The sequence below is a fragment of the Pelobates fuscus genome, chromosome 9, assembly GCF_036172605.1.
Source record: "Pelobates fuscus isolate aPelFus1 chromosome 9, aPelFus1.pri, whole genome shotgun sequence".
Taxonomy (NCBI): Eukaryota; Metazoa; Chordata; class Amphibia; order Anura; family Pelobatidae; genus Pelobates; species Pelobates fuscus.
Genome location: NC_086325.1, coordinates 156,718,277 through 156,735,215, shown reverse-complemented (window position 1 = coordinate 156,735,215; position 16,939 = coordinate 156,718,277). Strand labels below are relative to the sequence as shown.

The window sequence follows — 16,939 nt, the reverse complement described above, 5'->3', positions numbered from 1 at the left end:
GGGATACATCCCTCATTCATCTTAATAAAGGTGAGGTAATCTAGACTTTTTTCAACTAGGCGACTTCTCTTCTCAGTGACAATACCTCCTGCTGCACTGAAGGTCCTTTCTGACAGGACACTTGAAGCGGGGCAGGCCAGAAGTTCTATCGCAAATTGGGATAGCTCAGGCCACAGGTCAAGCCAGTAGTGAAGGGGTTCATCGCTCCTCAGAGTGTCGATATCTGCAGTTAAGGCGAGGTAGTCTGCTACCTGTCGGTCGAGTCGTTCTCTGAGGGTGGATCCCGAAGGGTTGTGGCGATGCGTAGGACTTAAAAAGCTCCGCATGTCCTCCATCAACAACACGTCTGTAAAGCATCCTGTCCTTGCCGGCGTGGTCGTGGGAGGAGGAGGATTACTTTCACCTTTTCCCCTGTTAGATTCCCGTTGTGCTGTAACATCACCCTTATACGCTGTGTAAAGCATACTTTTTAATTTATTTTGCAAATGCTGCATCCTTTCCGACTTGTTGTAATTTGGTAACATTTCAGCCACTTTCTGCTTATACCGGGGGTCTAGTAGCGTGGACACCCAGTACAGGTCGTTCTCCTTCAGCCTTTTTATACGAGGGTCCCTCAACAGGCACGACAGCATGAAAGACCCCATTTGCACAAGGTTGGATGCCGAGCTACTCATTTCCCGTTCCTCCTCCTCAGTGTTCCTCCCCCCAGCCACGTACAACACCACGGGTACCAGATAGGTGACAACGAGCACCCTGGGATGCCTGTTGTGGTTGGTCTTCCTCCTCCTCCTCAAAGCCACATTTCTCCTCTGACTCCTCTTCCTCACAATCCTCTTCCAGCGTTGCCGCAGGTCCAGCAAGCGATGCTGATAAGGCTGTTTCTGGTGGTGATGGTGACCACAACTCTTCCTCTTCACGCTCATCTACGGCCTGATCCAGCACTCTTCGCAGGGCACGCTCCAGGAAGAAAACAAATGGTATGATGTCGCTGATGGTGCCTTCGGTGCGACTGACTAGGTTTGTCACCTCCTCAAAAGGACGCATGAGCCTACAGGCATTGCGCATGAGCGTCCAGTAACGTGGCAAAAAAATTCCCAGCTCCCCAGAGGCTGTCCTAGCACCCCGGTCATACAAATATTCATTAACGGCTTTTTCTTGTTGGAGCAGGCGGTCGAACATTAGGAGTGTTGAATTCCAACGTGTCGGGCTGTCGCAAATCAAGCGCCTCACTGGCATGTTGTTTTGCCGCTGGATATCTGCAAAGTGCGCCATGGCCGTGTAGGAACGCCTGAAATGGCCACACACCTTCCTGGCCTGCTTCAGGACGTCCTGTAAGCCTGTGTACTTATGCACAAAGCGTTGTACGATCAGACTACACACATGTGCCATGCACGGCACATGTGTCAACTTGCCCAACTTCAACGCCGCCAACAAATTTGTTCCATTGTCACAAACCACTTTGCCGATCTCCAGTTGCTGCGGAGTCAGCCACTTTTCCACCTGTGCATTCAGGGCGGACAGGAGTGCTTGTCCGGTGTGACTCTATGCTTTCAAACAAGTCAAACCCAAGACGGCGGGACACTGCCATATCCGGGATGTGGAATAGTACCTGGGGAGCTGGGGGGGTGCTGTTGATGTGGAGCAAGATGCAGCAGCAGAAGAGGACTCAACCAAGGAGGTTATGGAAGAGGATGGAGTAGGAGGAGTAGAGGAGGTGGCAGCAGGCCTGCCTGCAAGTCGTGGCGGTGTCACCAACTCCTCTGCAGAGCCACGCATTCCATGCTTGGCAGCCGTCAGCAGGTTTACCCAATGCGCAGTGTAGGTGATATACCTGCCCTGACCATGCTTGGCAGACCAGGTATCAGTGGTCAGATGGACCCTTGCCCCAACACTGTGTGCCAGACATGCCATTACTTCCTTTTGCACAATCGAGTACAGGTTGGGGATTGCCTTTTGTGAAAATAAATTTTGTCCGGGTACCTTCCACTGCGGTGTCCCAAAAGCTACAAATTTTTTGAACGCCTCAGACTCCACCAGCTTGTATGGTAAAAGCTGGCGGGCTAATAGTTCAGACAAGCCAGCTGTCAGACGCCGGGCAAGGGGGTGACTTTCTGACATTGGCTTCTTACGCTCAAACATGTCCTTGACAGACACCTGACTGTGGGCAGATGAGCGGGAACTGCTCAAGGCGAGAGACGGAGTGGTGGATTGTTGAGAGGGTGCAAGGAGGACAGCAGTGGTTGATGTGGCTGAAGATGCTCGACCAGGAGGAGGATGGCGGCTTTGAGTTTGTGTGCTGCTTGTACTCATGTGTTGATCCCATAGGCGTTTGTGATGTGCGATCATGTGCCTACGCAAAGCAGTTGTACCTAGGTGGGTGTTGGACTTCCCACGACTCAGTTTCTTTTGGCACAGGTTGCAAAGGGCATCGCTGTTGTCAGAGGCAGACACACCAAAAAAATTCCACACTGCTGAGCTCTGCAATGACGGCATTCTGGTGGTGGACACAGCATGCGTTGATTGGCGTGCTGTCAGGCTGACCCCGGATGCCGATGCATGCTGTCTGACTGTGCCACTAGCTCCTTGCGACGACCTCCCCCTGCTTCCAACTCGTCTCCTCCTCCTCTCTGTCTCCCCATCTGAACTTTCGCCCTGTTCTTCTTCTTGCCGAGCGGGCACCCACGTGACATCCATGGACGCATCGTCATCAACCGCTTCACTTGTATCTGACAACTCAGCAAAGGAAGCAGCAGCGGGTACAACATCATCATCATACCGTACATCCATGTGTGTAATGCTGCCTGACTGAGACATATCCCTGTTATCTACATCCTCTGGCAATAATGGTTGCGCATCACTCATTTCTTCAAACGGATGTGTAAATAACTCCTCTGACAGATAAAGTGAAGCAGCTGTGGTGCTAGTGTTGGTGGTGGCGGCAGGCGGGTGAGTGGTATCTTGAGAGGTGCCCGAAGCTAAGCTGGAGGAGGATGGTGCGTCAAGGTTCCGAGCGGAAGCTGTAGAAGATTGGGTGTCCTGTGTTAGCCAGTCAACTATGTCCTCAGAACTTTTCAAGTTCAGGGTACGTGGCCTCTGAAAACTGGGCATTATTCTAGGGCAAAATGGAATCACAGCACCACGACCACGACGGCCCCTGCGGGGTGGCCTGCCTCTGCCTGTCATTTTTTTGGGATTAGTGGTACTATGCGTGCAAGCTACTGTGAGACCAGATATGAGTGGCACTGTGCACTGGCAGAGGTTGTCAGAGTACACGCTGTAGGCCTGACACACCCGCTTGAAGACAACTAACTGCTATTCAATCTATAACAGTGAAAAAAGTTTTTTTGTTTTTAAATGCACGCTATTGTGAGACCAGATATGAGTGGCACTGCGCACTGACAGAGTACACGTTGTAGGCCTGACACCCGCTTGCAGACAACTAACTGCTATTCAATCTGTAACAGTGAAAAAAGTTTTTGGGTTTTTAAATGCACGCTATTGTGAGACCAGATATGAGTGGCACTGTGCAGTGGCAGAGGTTGGCAGAGTACATGCTGTAGGCCTGACACACACTTATGAAGGACACTGACTGACTGCTATTATATTACAGTCAAAAAAGTTTTTTGGTTTTTAAATGCATGCTATTGTGACACCAGATAAGAGTGGCAATGTGCACTGGCAGAGGTTGGCAGAGTAGACGCTGTAGGCCTGACACACCCGCTTGAAGACAACTAACTGCTATTCAATCTATAACAGTGAAAAAAGTTTTTGGGTTTTTAAATGCACGCTATTGTAACACCAGATATGAGTGGCACTGTGCACTGGCAGAGGTTAGCAGAGTACACGCTGTAGGCCTGACACCCACTTGCAGACAACTAACTGCTGTTCAATCTATAACAGTGAAAAAGGTTTTGGGGTTTTTAAATGCAATCTATTGCAACACCAGATAAGAGTGGCACTGTGCACTGGCAGAGGTTGGCAGAGTACACGCTGTAGGCCTGACAGACACTTATGAAGGACACTGACTGCTATTATATTACAGTCAAAAACTTTTTTGTTTTTAAATGCAAGCTATTGTGACACCAGACATGAGTGGCACTGTGCACTGGCAGAGGTTGGCAGAGTACACGCTGTAGGCCTGACACCCGCTTGAAGGACACTGACTGCTATTAGATTACAGTCAAAAACTTTTTTTTGTTTTTAAATGCAAGCTATTGTGACACCAGATATGAGTGGCACTGTGCACTGGCAGAGGTTGGCAGAGTACACGCTGTAGGCCTGACACACATTTATGAAGGACACTGACTGCTATTATATTACAGTCAAAAACTTTTTTGTTTTTAAATGCAAGCTATTGTGACACCAGATATGAGTGGCACTGTGCACTGGCAGAGGTTGGCAGAGTACACGCTGTAGGCCTGACACACACTTATGAAGGACACTGACTGCTATTATATTACAGTCAAAAACTTTTTTGTTTTTAAATGCAAGCTATTGTGACAACAGATATGAGTGGCACTGTGCACTGGCAGAGGTTGGCAGAGTAGACGCTGTAGGTCTGACACACCCGCTTGAAGACAACTAACTGCTAATCAATCTATAACAGTGGGAAAAAAATGTTTTTAAATGCACGCTGTTGTGACACCAGATATGAGTGGCACTGTGCACTGACAGAGGTTGGCAGAGTAGACGCTGTAGGCCTGACACACACGCTTGAAGACAACTAACTGCTATTCAATCTATAACAGTGAAAAAAAATCTTGTTTTTAAATGCACGCTATTGTGACACCAGATATGAGTGGCACTGTGCACTGGCAGAGGTTGGCAGAGTACACGTTGTAGGCCTCACACACAGACGCTTGCAGACAACTAACTGCTATTCAATCCATTACAGTGAAAAAAAATGTTTTTTTTTAAATGCAAGCTATTGTGACACCAGATATGAGTGGTGGCACTGGGCAAGTGGGCACAGTATCCACTGTGAGCCTGACACAGAAGCTGGCAGGCAGGCAACTGCAATTAGATTACACAGTGAAAAAAAAGCAGACTGATGTTCTAGCCCTAAAAAGGGATTTTTGGGGTGCTGTCCTTACAGCAGAGATCAGATGTAGTGGACACTGAATACACTAGCCTAGCTATCCATTTCCCTATCAAATCAGCAGCAGCTTCACTTTCCCTCCTCTCACTAAGAATGCAGCTTCAGAATGAATCTAAAATGGATGCTGTACAGGAGGTGGGAGGGTCTGGAAGGGAGGGTCTGCTGCTGATTGGCTGGAATGTCTCTGCTGACTGTGAGGCACAGGGTCAAAGTTTACTCAATGATGACGAATAGGGGGCGGATCGAACCGCACATATGTTCGCCCGCCGTGGCGAACGTGAACACGCTATGGTCGCCAGGAACTATTCGCCAGCGAACCGTTCGGTACATCACTACCGGTGGGCCGCGGTGGCCATGGGCCGAAGCCGGCAGGGGAGGTCACAGGATCTCCCCTGACGGTCTATGCCGGCCCCGCTGTTTTCCATGACGGGCCGGTGAGGGAGATCAAAGATCTCCCTCACCGGCACACTTGCAAAGACATGCGGCCAGGGAGGGAGAGAAGGACCCGGCGGAGCTCTATCTTGCAGCTCCGCCGGGTTCCTCTCGCGAGATCCGGGGCGTTGCCATGGCAACGCCTCCAATCTCGCAAGAGTGAACTCTAGCCCACTACAGTTCACTCACCACTAGGACCACCAGGGATGGTGTGAGAGTGCCGCCACCCACCCTCCCAGGTACCACCGTGCCGGTCCCAGGTACCACCGTGCCGCCCCCCCCCCCCCTTCCAAGGCCAAAGGTAAGAAGGGAGGGGGGATATAATGCCCCCCAACACACAATCCCTTCTAACATTCACCCACAGCACTCTCACACACATCACACTCAGCACTCTCACACACATCACACACAGCACTCTCACACCCATCACACACAGCACTCTCACACACATCACACTCAGCACTCTCACACACATCACACTCAGCACTCTCACACACATCACCCACACACACAAATTACCCACAGCATCCACACACAGCACCCACACCACCCTCACCCACATACTGCACCCCTCACATACACACATCCCTCACACACCCACTGTACCCTTCACATACACACAGAACCCCCCAAAACACTGCACCACACACATACACAATACTTTCAAACATATTTATATAACATATATAGATATATATAGCACCCCTCACACACATACTGCACCCCTAAACACATTACATTCCAGACACGCACTAGATCCCTTACCCAACTCTGGATCATCTACACACACACACACACAAGATCCCTATATACACTCTGAATCCGTTATATACGCACACTCACTAGATCTCCTATACACATTCCGGGTCCTCTAACACACACTAGACATATATATATATATATATATATATATATATACATATACACATACATACATACATATATATATATACACACACACACACACACACTACACTCCTAACATACACACACTAGATTCCTTGTAAGAAAACATATACTACACCCCTAAACACACACTCTCTACAAACACTACATCACCTACACACACACACACTATAGCCTGTATGCACACACTTGCTATATCCCCTATACACACACATTCTCTACATTACACCACAAACACAACACGACTAAAACTGACCTTATTACACAATACCACACCACAATCAGCTCACTCTACACACACTGTAATTGATGGGATATTTTGGGTTTCTGCTAGTATACCTATAATAGAGGACAAAACATGCAAATATTGCTACAAAATTATTTTAAAACTTCCAATGGTTAATATGCACTCACATATTCCATAAAGGTTAAGCGTATTATGGGTGCCTCCCCTCGATGGAATTTTTTTTTTTTTTTTTTAATTTTCCCTCCTCAAGTGATAGCAAGTAGGGTATCCAGGTCAGCCAGAAGATCCAAAAGACAGCAACCAAAAGGAATACTCCAAAGGCAATTTATTCACTTACAAAGGTTTAGAGGGTGTACAAAATAAAACTCATAAAAACAATATAAGTAACTAACTCTATACACACACACACACACAATCCCACAAGCAGGCTCCAAACACATGCACAATACTCTTTCCTGGCCCTTTTGTCTCCTGGCATCCATTTATAGAGACACCAGAGACAAGTTGCAAGAAAACACAGTGCAAGCGTGTTATTACATTTGATTGCGCTGTGTAGAACAAATACAGGGCTTTTTTTCTCATGCTAGTGCTCTTCAGCAGAGCTCTGCGCATGATCTGCCCTGGCCTGCACTTCGAGAGGGGGCGTGTTTGTCATTAGTGATGACAAAACTCACACTCTCTGCCCTGCCCACTTCTTAGTGGGCAGCTATGATAAAAAAATGCCCGGGCCAAATTGTTTTCCCCAGTCCGGCCCTGCTTGTGAGCTACTGCAATTCAGAGCTCTGATACTATAGGGATTATAATTACCCCTCTGTCCATTAGCGGAGAGTAAGCCCTATTTAAGCCAGTGGTGCCCTTCACAGGCTGGCAGGGGAGAAGCTTTGATCTACCCTTTAGATCTGGGCCTAGGGACATCCTATTTTTATATAATTGTATCTGTTTCAGTCCTCCATGATGGCCATCTGTATGGTGACCGTGCAGCTAGCATATTGGAAATGTTGAACAGTGTTCCCAAAGTTAGACAGACGTGCCTGGAGGTCTGTGATTTCTTCCTCGTGGCTCTTACTTGGTCCGTGACTGTTTGGACATCTGCCTTTACAGAAGTAATGTCCGCAGCTAGCAGTTACTGTAGGTCTTGCAAGAGGTTATGGATATGCTGCTTGGTATCTGGGGCCGAATCCACTGAAAGCAACATACAAGCTTTGGTGTAGTAAGACCCCTCTGTGGAGTGTGTATGCCCCCGGATCGAGTGGTAGTGATGACGCAGAGACCTCTGCATGTTCCGTGGCAGATATCTTAGGGTGCCGTGGAGCAAAAGTCCAGATATCTCGGGTTTCAGTGGTGGCACAGAGTGGTACCTATTGCGTGCGGCACCTCATGCTTGGATCATGCTTGACTTCCACCAGTCTCTGGCACTGTCGGGTATTCGTGCACAGTTGTGTGCCTGCGAACGGACCACCAGGGAGGTTCTCACAGGCTGAAAACAGCAGCTTGCAGTAGACTGCGGCCCTGCCCCGTGGATGTTTTGGAGGTAGAAAGAATAGCATCAACTTTAACAGGAGTACTTCTGGAGGTAAGTTGTGGACCACTCCTGGTCCAAAGAGCCAACATAAGCAAGATTCAGGCTGTTTATTTTTTCCAGATGTTGAGGAACCACAAAATGAGTGTCTACCATAGCTGAATGGCAAGGTCCCCCCAGTTAATAATGTCTCTTTTTTGAAACTTAGTCTCAGTCAATTTAGTCAGATTTTCATTATACTCATTTGGATACAATTTCGTTTAGTTCTGGTGAGTTGGCCTCTGGGGACATTCTTTAGCCAATTTGGAAGCGGGCAGCTGACATATTCAGTGCAACTGTTGCCATCGCTTGGCTCGATGCAAGTCCCGCTACGTATTATATATTTGTGTGTGTTCCACACCCTCATCATAAAGTGTTTAGTGTAGGAAAGTTCATAAAGACGTATCTTTTTAACTCACAGCTTCTCCAGGTAACTTCCCTAATAACATCCCCCTCATAATAGCCACGTACCATGTAAATAGTGGGGATGCAGCTGTGAATCTACAAACAAAATAGTGATTTAGTGTAATACAGTTAAAAAATCTAGACTGTGCTATTGTAAATGCGCCTCTGAGTACCTCCCCTAATATTTTTGGAGTTGTCCCGAGGTTTAGCCCCAACACACAGAGTCTAGGTTATTAGTAAATTGGACTGAAATAAATGTATTACCGGGCCTTAGAGTATAAAAAAGAAGAAAACGTGGTCAAATACAAGTCTAAGCCGAGAAAACAGGGAGACAAAGCAAACAAGAAGTAGCCAAATCAATATCAATAGAATGTCAGAAAAGGGTTACAGAGAACTCAGGAACAGGAACGAAGCCAAGGTCAATACCAGAGATATCAAAATGAAACAAGGAACGCACTAAAGGTTACTGGTAACAGCAGTCATGATAGGGCACGATAAGAGGGGCCAGAGGAGTTTAAATATCATTATGTGCAATTTGATAAGTCCACATCATGTCTGCAACCCCAAAACCATTTGTGAACGGGGACACCGAACGGTCATAGACCAATCTGAGCTGGAAGTGATGTGATGCCCCCATTGCATCTTTAAGAACATGCTCTGAATGACAGCAGCGTTCTCCTCGCTAGAATTAGGGCCACGAGAATTGTTATTATGCTTGGCCCATTCAGAGGGAGAGTATCGCAACAGGAGGCTGACCGATGTTACCATCACCCAAAACCATCACTTCCACACCAGGAACAAGTGTGTCGTAACTCAGGATGGGTGTACGAAAATTAGATTTATTTGAAATGATAAGATAAATAAAGTGCAACAGTTAAACGCTTTTGGTCTTGGTACTGGATATCCTCAAGGGCCAATAAAGTTAAAAAAAAAAAAAAAAAAAAAGCAAAAAAACAACAATAAAAGCAATTTGCTTTGAAACGCATATTAATAAACTGTTGTACTATGTATTTTGTATTATTAATAAGAATATCTATTAAGTTGATAAGAGAAAAAAGCAATACTAGGGGAGATGGAAGGCATGAGAATCACGAGTAGGACGCAAAGGGCACCAACTTAAAAGGAAGTATACAGTGGAATACATATGTTGATCAATGGGCCACAAATGGATATGCCGAACGAATGCGCAGGAACTGATGTACATAGCATGACATGGGGCGGTAATATCATTCTGGCTGCGAAGAGGCATGCTGCAAACCGAAGAAAAACAACCCAATGAGGGCCGCACACAGGATCACATCCATGGAAAAACCCAATCATATTAAGGGATTAGCCCTATATAAAAGGAGGACTCGGGAGGGAGCACCTTTTGTGGGAATTCCTTTTTGTTATGCTTTTTTACACTTTATTGGTCCCTCAGGAATTCCAGTAACAGGATGAAACGCGTTGGATCATTGCAGTTTATTTCTAATTTATTTTCTACTGTTGCAAATAAATCTAATTTAGTCCTGACAACACACTTGTTCCTGACATGGAGGTGTCAGTCTGGGGTGAAGGTGGCATCGGTTAGCCCACTACATATTTGTATTGGTTTTGTAAATTGTAATGTTATTGAATTACTGTCTCCCTTACTTCTCTCCCAACATATTCGTTTAGAGTTTGTCACTAAAGTGTCAATTATTGGGAATTCAAAAATAATTTCAAATTTTAAGCCATAACAGATGAATTGTGGTGGGGGGGGGGGGGTAATTTTTTGTTTTTTAAAAGTGCCATATTGGCCTAAAATGTGAAAGTGCCTTGGAGTTGCTGGCTGTCCCCCCTTTGGTGAATAGCCATGTGAGCTGCCTGGCAGGGGGGGAGGTCTGCTTGTGGCTCAGTGGAATGGAGGGAAGTCATGTTCACAGTCCTGTAAGCCTGCCCATTCTCCACACTTCCCCCTCCCCCTGTTCCCTCTGTAGCCCTCCAGACCCAGCACCCCTGGGCTCAGTGACTGTGAGAGGGCCACCATGAGCCCCGGCCAGAGGTCACAGGGAGCCCCCCCTGACCGTCCACTCACCACCCCCCCCCCCCCTCTCTCATTTTCCCGGCCACTCCATTAAAGGGGAGGAGGGGCGCGGGCGCTGCCGGGAATTGTAGTCCCCAGCTTGAACTTGTGCCGTTCCCCCCAGCGGACCTGGAACTCCGAGTCCCGGCAGGCACCGCGGCCGTGCGCATGCGCCCCGAGCGTCTGGAGCTGGTCTATTATGCTGCTTGGCTCCGGATAAAAAGAAGATCCAGTGGAGGGGCCGGACGGCCAACGTTACGGGAGCTGCCTGGCGGGGGAGAAGTAATGCAGTTCCCATTGCTGTGTGTGTGTGCTGTGAGCGGGGGCGGCCCGGGATCACCCCCCACTGTCCCTCCATGGTAGCGGCCGCTCCGGGCTTTGTGCGCGGATACAATGTAACAAAGCGAGCCGCAGCCTGGATACATTGTAACCGCGTCCTGCCTGCGGCTCCCACTGAGGGCAGCGCCCGGGGGGGAGGGAGGAGGGGGCTGGGCGCTCTGTGTGTGTGCGGGCCGGGGGGGGGGGGGGGGGGGCTCTGTCTGCAGGCGGCGCTCCCCCCCTCAGCCCCGGGAGCAGGGCACAGGTTCCTGCCCGCCATCTTTTGAAGGGGGGGATTGGAGGAGGAGGAGGGGGGAGGGCGGATCGCTGAGCCCGGAGAGCAACTAGTCCGCCTGGCTGTGAGAGGAACTGCGATCCCAGGCTCCGTGCTAGGCCTCGGGACAGAGCCTCCCCCCGGCCAGCACGGCGCATGCAGTGATTATGGTGTCTGAGGGAACCTGTGTGGGCAGAGGCAAGATCTCAGGTGCTGTGTGTCCCTTCTCTGTCACTGTGTGTGTGTGTGTGTGTCCTCTCTGTCACTCTGTGTGTGTGTCCTCTCTGTCACTCTGTGTGTGTGTGTGTGTGTGTGTCCTCTCTGTCACACTGTGTGTGTGTGTGTGTGTCTTCTGTCACACTGTGTGTGTGTGTGTCCTCTCTGTCACACTGTGTGTGTGTGTGTCCTCTCTGTCACACTGTGTGTGTGTGTGTCCTCTCTGTCACACTGTGTGTGTGTGTGTCTTCTGTCACACTGTGTGTGTGTGTGTCTTCTGTCACACTGTGTGTGTGTGTGTCCTCTGTCACACTGTGTGTGTGTGTGTGTGTCTTCTCTGTCACACTGTGTGTGTGTGTGTCTTCTCTGTCTCTCTGTGTGTGTGTGTGTCTTCTGTCACTCTGTGTGTGTTTGTCTTCTGTGTCTTCTCTGTGTGTCTTCTGTCACTTTGTGTGTGTGCCTTTTCTGTCACTTTGTGTGTGTCCTCTCTGTCACTGTGTGTGTGTCCTCTCTGTCACTGTGTGTGTGTCCTCTCTGTCACTGTGTGTGTGTCCTCTCTGTCACTGTGTGTGTGTCTTTTCTGTCACTGTGTGTGTGTCTTTTCTGTCACTGTGTGTGTGTCTTTTCTGTCACTGTGTGTGTGTCTTCTCTGTGTGTCTTCTGTCACACTGTGTGTGTGTGTCCTCTCTGTCACTCTGTGTGTTCCTTCTCAGTGACTCTGTGTGTGTGTGTGTGTCCTCTCAGTCACTCTAGTTGTGTGTGTGTGTGTGTGTGTGTGTGTCCCTTCTCGGTGAGCACCCCCTGACTGTGTTCCCTCTCAGTAAACTTCTGGTAATGTGTTGCCTCTCAGTGACTGTGTGTTCCCTGTGAGCACCCTCCTGATTGAATAGGTTGCCACTGACCGGGAACACACAGACTGTGTTCCCAGTCAGCAGAAATCGTACACCCCATTCAAAGTAAGGTCCCTCTCAGCAGAAACCTCAGTCACTGTTCCCTGCCAGTGGTGTGTTCCCAGACTGAGTGTTGAAGTTGTACAAACTTGCTACATGCACAGGACAAGTTTTTAGTGGTGGAATTCTTGTAGTAAAGGATGTATTGTTTCAAAATATTGTTGGACAGTTGAAATGTTTAAATCTATGCAGAAACTGACTAAAATGCACTATATAATAATGCAAACTATTCTATATTGGTAACTTCTTGTTTTGCCTACTTGTCTGGTATGTTGATGTTGTTTAGTAGCATGAATTGGTACATTCCCTTGGTATCTACTGTACTGCAAAAACTTGGATAAAAGTTTAAAAACAAGGATGGACTTGCTTGATATAAATATTTCCCCCCTTCGATTCAGTGGTATTTATCTTGCAAGTGTCATTGTTGCATGTCTGAAATGGTCAAATTACTTAATTGTAATTACTAGAACCAACCTGTTTACAGAACTCCAAAATCTGCATTCCTTTTTTTATAAATAGCTACTTATAATTGTCCTAAAATTAAGTAACACAAAATGTGTCATTCTTCTTCTTTAATTTATAGTGTCTGGGTTTAGCAGGCTCTGTCAGGACTGTCATTCTTAAAAGGTGAACTACCCTGAATGGCTTACAAATCAGGGTGGATAAAGTGTGCCATAGTTTGACAAACTTTTTTTTCTTTCTTTTAAATGTTTAAACTAATCTTTGTGATTTTTATATTTTTACAAGGTAAATGTGTTTTCTCAGGAGGCTGTAGAAGTTTGTAATTTTATAAACATTAGATTTATATTGGTATTTGTATCTACTGGATTTTGCTGCTGGTTTATGTTTTTTGCTATTGTGTTTTTTTTTGTTTAGTTTTTTGTTATCTGCTGGTGGTAACTAGACATCTGTTTGTGTCTAAGTAACTCGTTGTTTCTTAATGTCTCAATGCAGATGTGCTAACATTTAATGTGGCAAACTTCTGACCTCTGCTTTGACACAGATTTGTTTGTATATCTGTTAGTCTATAATTAAACATTTTCATTTAATAATCAAAAGTTGCTGATGGTGTTGGGTTATTGTTTTGAAGAAAAAATAATTTGTGGCTTTTTTTTTTTTTTTTTTTTGGTAAACCAATTTGGAAATTAGTGTGTGTGTATGTATATGTGTGTGTGTGTGTGTGTGTATATATAATTTTACTTTAATTGTTACGTGTGCGCTATATTTTAAAGTGAAATATTGAATATTTTATAAAAAAGTAGTCCAAAATTCTAAAAGATTTCTGCAAAGCATGTTTTGTATAGCAGTCCAGAAGTATTCAGACTGAGTACAGTGTATTCTCAATAGTTTAGATTAGTGACTTTTGCTATATATTGTACATTGGATGCTAACCATTTTGATTGTTTTAATAAATGACTGCATTTCTATTTGTTGATTTATGTAATAAGTGTTTCTTCAAATATTTTTAGATTAGTTTTAGTTTGTGGTAGTATTATAAAAATCGTGCCTCTTGTGTATCATTTTGTAAACTGGTGTCGAAAGGTAATTTTAATGATTTTATAATAATGAATTGTTTGAGCATTGTACATTCAGGGTCTTGTATTCTCAATGTATCTTGTCATGGTTTAAATATTACATTTTGTTAATGGGGGCAGGTGGGGGCTACATTTTATTAAAAACAAAAAGATTTTGGCTGGTTTACCAACGAGCACCAGACTGAAGTCTGGCTTCTACACTTTTATTTTTTTAATTTTTTTTTAATTTTCTTTATCTGAAAATAAAAATGTTAATGTGCACCCCATAACAAATGTCACCTATTTCCATCATCACAATCTGTCCTTTAGAGATCTGATTCTAAAATCAAATAACCCACTCAATTAACTATTGCAGGTCTGTATAGAGGCACCAGTTGTAAATAAACAGGCCCTCCATTGTAACATTGTCTAGGGACCTGGAAATGATGGCAACATGCTCTTAGTCCTTAATGTGTTAAATGCATTACTCAAGTTCCCCCATCCCCCCTCGTCACTTAAATAACTGTTCATAATATGTGTATTCTTGGAAAGTGGCTTAATGTTTTGAATTGTCTAGAAAGCTTGTGTGTGTGTGTGTGTGTGTGTACATTTTGCTTTTGTGGATTTGTCCTTCCTAAGGATATAGCACTTGTTTAGATTTAAAGGGATATTATTCAAGTGCTTTATTCTGTTTAGAGTCACCTATTGTGCCTTTTATTTATTTAACACCAACAGGAAGTTACAAATAAGTGTCACGTGGGAAGAATGCAGCAGTGTTCAGAGATTTGCTCACAAGAGCTTACAATCTCTAAAGCGAGTTGTCAAACATTTGCAGTGCAGTTGAACTCAGACTGCAGTTCTCATAACTCCCCTAGTGCATGATGGAATTGTAGTCTAGTTTTTGATTAGTCCACCCTTTGTTGTGTGCAGTGTAGATGTGTAACTGTACATATTGAGATTAGTTCCTATCTCAGTAGAGTATACAATGTTGGTATAATAGCCCTTTGGGGAACACATGTAAAATTAGTTATATAACCTCTCCACAGGGATTGCGGTGTGAATATATGATGGATTATCCCTCTTTTGGGGAATAAGATTGTTTTTCCTCATCTGTAATTAGCCAAGCAGCTCGTGAAACCTGATTCTCTTGGTTTTTTTTGTTTTGTTTTTTTAGAATAACAAGATAAAAATGGCTCTGATTGCAGTCTACCTCTGTTGCCACCCCTGGCACGGGCAAAAACACCAGCCTCCTTTTAGAGTGTGTGTGTCATATACCAATGATGACCGCAATAAGCTATATATGAACTACTACTACTGGTGTTGTTACCTCTGGCTAACCATCACTATAAAATGATAAAATCCGGGCTCTACATGCTTTAATTTGAGTTCATCATTTGTTTAAAATGTGCCAGCTTGAAGTGTTTTTGTTGTTGGACTATATATTTATCTATATATATTTTATTCAGTGTCTCCAAGTCGGATAATAAAGAATTTGCAGCTCTCCTGCTGTTTGGCATATTAAAGGCCATGTGCTTTCTGACTCCACACCCCTCTCTGAAAGTAGATGCAGTACTTGCAACTGTACTAGAGAGTCAGGGATTACTGTCCCCTCTAAAATTCAAAGTGCAACTTTCACAAACAAAAAAAACACCGCGGCATTAAACGTGTGTGTTACATCAGCCAGACTAACATACACACGAATTTCTGTGAATTTTTTATTTCCACGCTTTTGGAGTTTAGTTTCACCAAACTCTTTTTAGTTATGTCATGGTTTCTTTTTTTTTTTTTTTTTTTTCTTCAAGTGCTCTGAACACATTAGCATCATGGCGTCCTATAACTATTATGTCGGCCAAGTTTTGGGGTCTGAAATAATTTAATGCCACGGTTTGGTTTTTGTTTTTTCAGAGGTTGGTGCGCAATAATGAGAGTGGTAAATGCCACTGTCTCTATAAATCTTCAGGGTGCAAATATTGCCCTTTGCCGTTTTGTAGCTCAAAGAATGTTCTCCTTTTCCCAGACAGGACAAAAACTACACCCACAGTATTTTGTGGTGTTTTTACAGAGAAGACTGACATTCCTACCTGAAGGATCTGTCTTCTGTAACCAAAGGAAGTCCACTTAGAAGATGAAAGTTAAACCCCAAAAAGTTTTTTGTTTTTTTTATATTTAATAAAACTGCTCAACAGATTTAAAATGTGCTAGATATAAACTGTTTATTTATTTATTTATTTATTTATTATTGCTATTTATAAAGCGCACACAGATTCCGCAGCGCTATACAATTAGTTGAGAAACGTACAATATACACATACAAATACAAGGGGTAAGAGCCCTGCCCGTAAGCTGTTCTGATAGAAACAGTCAAATATTAAAATATGTTTATTTTTGCTATTCCTTTAGATACAAGGACCTCCTTTGTTAAAAAAAAATAATAATAATAATATAAATTAAAAAAATATGAACCTGCAATTTAGTACTGGGAACGTCTTCTCATAAGACCTGCTCACCCTTATGTGAGATCACCAATACTGGTTCACCCTGATGCATCTCATAGAGAAGCTCTGAGGACCTCTGGCACATGCTCAGCAATCGCATGTAAAGAGGAAACCTCTCTAGTGATTGTCAGCCTCACAGCCACTAGACTACAGCCATGTTATTGGACAAATGTAAACCCTGTTTCTGAGAAACGACAAAATTTTACCCTGTCCAGGGACAGGGTCTCTGCACCAAAACCTCTGCATTAAGATAGTGATTTATTTGTGCTTGGCGTTGCTTTATAGCACCATCACTTTCAGTTTTAGGTAAAATATAGATTCATTCTGAAAGTAATTTGGAAAGCATTAACGTTCTGCCGCTTTCCGAAATTCTTACTTCGACTTTAAAAAAAATAAATAAAAAAAAAATTCACAGGATCTGATTTTTTAAAATATGTGCAATAGGCAGAGCTTTGGGCCAGAGCTTTGTTCTCATATACTTA

The 16,939-nt window shown here is 44.8% G+C and overlaps 1 protein-coding gene across 5 annotated transcripts in view; it reads left to right on the top strand.

The window, feature by feature from the left end:
• Positions 1 to 10,853: 10,853 nt before the first annotated feature.
• The window catches only part of BRD3 (bromodomain containing 3), a 38,273-nt gene continuing 32,187 nt past the window's right edge, over positions 10,854 to 16,939 (top strand). For 4 of the 5 annotated variants that reach the window (XM_063432838.1, XM_063432836.1, XM_063432837.1 and 1 more), the window contains exon 1: positions 10,854 to 10,972. The gene's annotated coding sequence lies outside the window, so the exon portion shown is untranslated. Of the gene's footprint in view, positions 10,973 to 11,383; positions 11,493 to 16,939 lie in introns of those variants that run through there. The other variant, XM_063432835.1, reaches the window with a different exon arrangement.